Here is a 3,081-nt window from a genome sequence, read left to right on the forward strand (position 1 = left end):
CATTACATCAAAGTTGGATCAGCCTGTAGTGTGTTTTTCCACTTTAATTTTGAGTATAACTCCAAATCCAGACCTCCATGGGTTGATACATTTGATTTTCATTGATAATTTTTGTGTGATTTTTTTGTCAGAGTATTTATTAAAAATATTTCATTTATTCAGATCTACAACGTGTTACTTTAGTGTTCCCTTTATTTTTTTTGAGCAGTGCAGATCGCGAAACAACATCTGCATTACCCGAGAAAGCTGAAGCCGAACAACCAACTGCATTTATGGAGGTATTATTGAAGGGAATATTCGGTGCACACTCCTTCCCTTCTCCTATGATTGTCGACAGGGCGCACGGAATTGCTATCCCCCGTAAAAATCAAAATATTTCCCCTCGCCTGCTCATTGCGCGGATCCGCCACTACCAAACCAAGGAACGCAACCTGAAACTGGCTAGAGAAGCCGGCCACCTCTCCTTCCGCGGCTCCAACGTACACATCTACCCGGATTTCAGCATCAACGTAGGAAAAGAGCGGCCTTCCTCGCGGTTAAGGCCCAGTTGAGAGCCGCGAAGCTCGGATACTGGATGCTCTTCCCTGCTAAGCTCCAGGTCATCGATGGGAACGGTCAGAAGATAACCTTCTCCTCACCTGATGAAGTTTCCTCCTTTCTCCAAAACAACCGCTCAGGCTTGCCATCTACACCAGCCGGTTCCTAAAACAACTCCGGCATGACAACAAATTAGCGCAGGTATTTAATTACGTTTGTTTGGTTTACAGGTTGTTTTTGTTAAGACCTGATATGCGCAGTTCGTTATTATACACTTTTTACATTCAATGTCGTGTCACTGTTCTGTCATGGACTTCATTAAGATTTTATCCATAAAATTGATAAGCCTCCGCCTCCCTTACATTGGAGGTGCTTGTTGTCACTATTATACTTGCTCATAGATAAAAAAAAAGAAATTTTGCCAACACTATGCATAAATCTATGCAGTTGCCACTGTTCAGTTCTTTGTATATAGATTTTAATGCACAAAGTATCCTATTTGTTAGCAAAGTGGTTTGATGTTCACTGTTAGGTCGCCCTCCGATACTAACTCTTTGCTATTATTTCCCTCTACCGCGCAGTTTCTTTAGCTAAATTAACACTTTTAACTTTTACTCAAAACAGAGTTAGTGTACGTTAGGTTCTCTCCGAGCTGTTCACGGAGAAAGTTCTAGGCTCCCGTCCCCACTCAGATGCTTGCCACCAGGTGCACCAGGTATGTTTTGTGTGTTTTTGTTTTGTTTTGTTTTTTCTCTTTTGTCCCTGTTTTGTTTTTATGCCCCCAATCTCACCTTCCCGCTATCTATCACCATAACCTCTTGACGCATGTCAGCTACTCCTAACCAAAAGGCAACTCATCCAATCCACTTCCTATCTCTGAATGCAAAAGGCATGAATACTTGGCTAAAAAGACAGAAAATGTGGTCCTATATACAACACTTAAAGTCTGATATATTTTTTTTCCAAGAAACTCACCTTAAGAATAACCATGTGAGTTATCTGAGGAGAGGCTGGGTGGGCCAGGTATTCCACTCTCAATTCAATGCAAAGGCCAGAGGAACTGCTATTCTTACACATAAAATATAAAAATATCCCCTTTCAAGCTGAGGACGTGATCGCAGATACAAACAGGAGATTTATCATGGTTTCAGGTCAACTGTTTGCCAACCCCATTGTTCTGGTCAACATCTACAAATACAAAAAAACACCTCTTTCAAAATTGCTGCAATAACCCCAATCCTGAAAATAACTGGCAGACCCCACCAATTTTAATAACCTACGTCCAATCTCCAACCTGCCTTTCATCTCTAAAACCCTCAAGAATATAATAGCAACTCAACTCAATGCCCATCTCTCCAACAATAACCTCTATGAACAGGTCCAATCTGGCTTCCGCTCCCTTCATAGTACAGAAACTACCCTTATTAAAATCACCAATGACCTCCTCATGGCAGCTGATTCTGGTTTACTCTCCATCCTCATCCTCCTTGACCTAACTGCAGCTTTTGACACCATTTGTCATTCCACCCTCCTCAATAGACTCTAAGCCCTTGGTATCACTCAGACCCCTCTAAACTGGTTTAAATCATACCTGTCGTGTCGCACTCAGTTCATCCAGCTAAAAACCTTCACATCCCAGCCCTCTTCTGTCACTTCAGATGTGCCCCAGGGCTCTGTCCTGGGTCCCCTTCTGTTCATCATCTATCTTCTCCCCCTTGGTAATATCTTCCGTAAACACTCCGTAAACTTTCACTGCTACGCCGATGACACCCAGCTCTACCTAGCCAGCAAACCCGACACCAACCTCCCGCCCCCCTTCTCTTTTAGACTGCTTGACTGAAATAAAATCCTGGTTCACCTCAAATTTTCTTAAACTAAACAGTAACAAAACTGAGGTTCTCCTCATTGGTACTATATCAACATTATCCAAAACCAACAGTTTCTCTTTTGATATTGACAATTGCTCTATTTCCCAGGTTAAGAGTCTGGGTGTCATCCTCAACAGCACACTATCTTTTCAATCTCATATCAACAACGTCACCCGATCCACCTATTTCCACTTACGCAATATCAACCGCCTCCGCCCCTCCCTTACTCCCCATACCACTTTCATCCTGGTTCACAGCCTTGTCACCTCCCGCCTTGACTATTGCAACTCCCTCCTCTTTGGTCTCACCCACAAGTCTCTTCAGAAGCTCCAACTGGTCCAGATCTCAGCTGCACGCATCATTACTAGAACCCCTTCCATCCACCACATCACTCCTGTCCTGCAACAGCTTCACTGGCTCCCGATAAAGTTCCGTATTAACTACAAGATCCTTCTGCTCACATTCAAAGCCATCCACAACTCTGCTGTTCCCTCCCGCTTCCTCAGATCGTCCTCCTCCATTCATCTGACTGTCCCCTCCGCCCGTCTCGCCACCATGGGGTACAGAGCTTTCAGTTGCTCTGCTCCCCAGCTCTGGAACTCTCTACCCCCGTCTTGAGGAACATCAATTTACTCCCACAATTCAAGTCTGCACTTAAAACTCATCTGTTTAAAAT

The sequence above is a fragment of the Cynoglossus semilaevis genome, unplaced genomic scaffold (genome assembly GCF_000523025.1).
Source record: "Cynoglossus semilaevis isolate Cse_v1.0 unplaced genomic scaffold, Cse_v1.0 scaffold1353, whole genome shotgun sequence".
Taxonomy (NCBI): Eukaryota; Metazoa; Chordata; class Actinopteri; order Pleuronectiformes; family Cynoglossidae; genus Cynoglossus; species Cynoglossus semilaevis.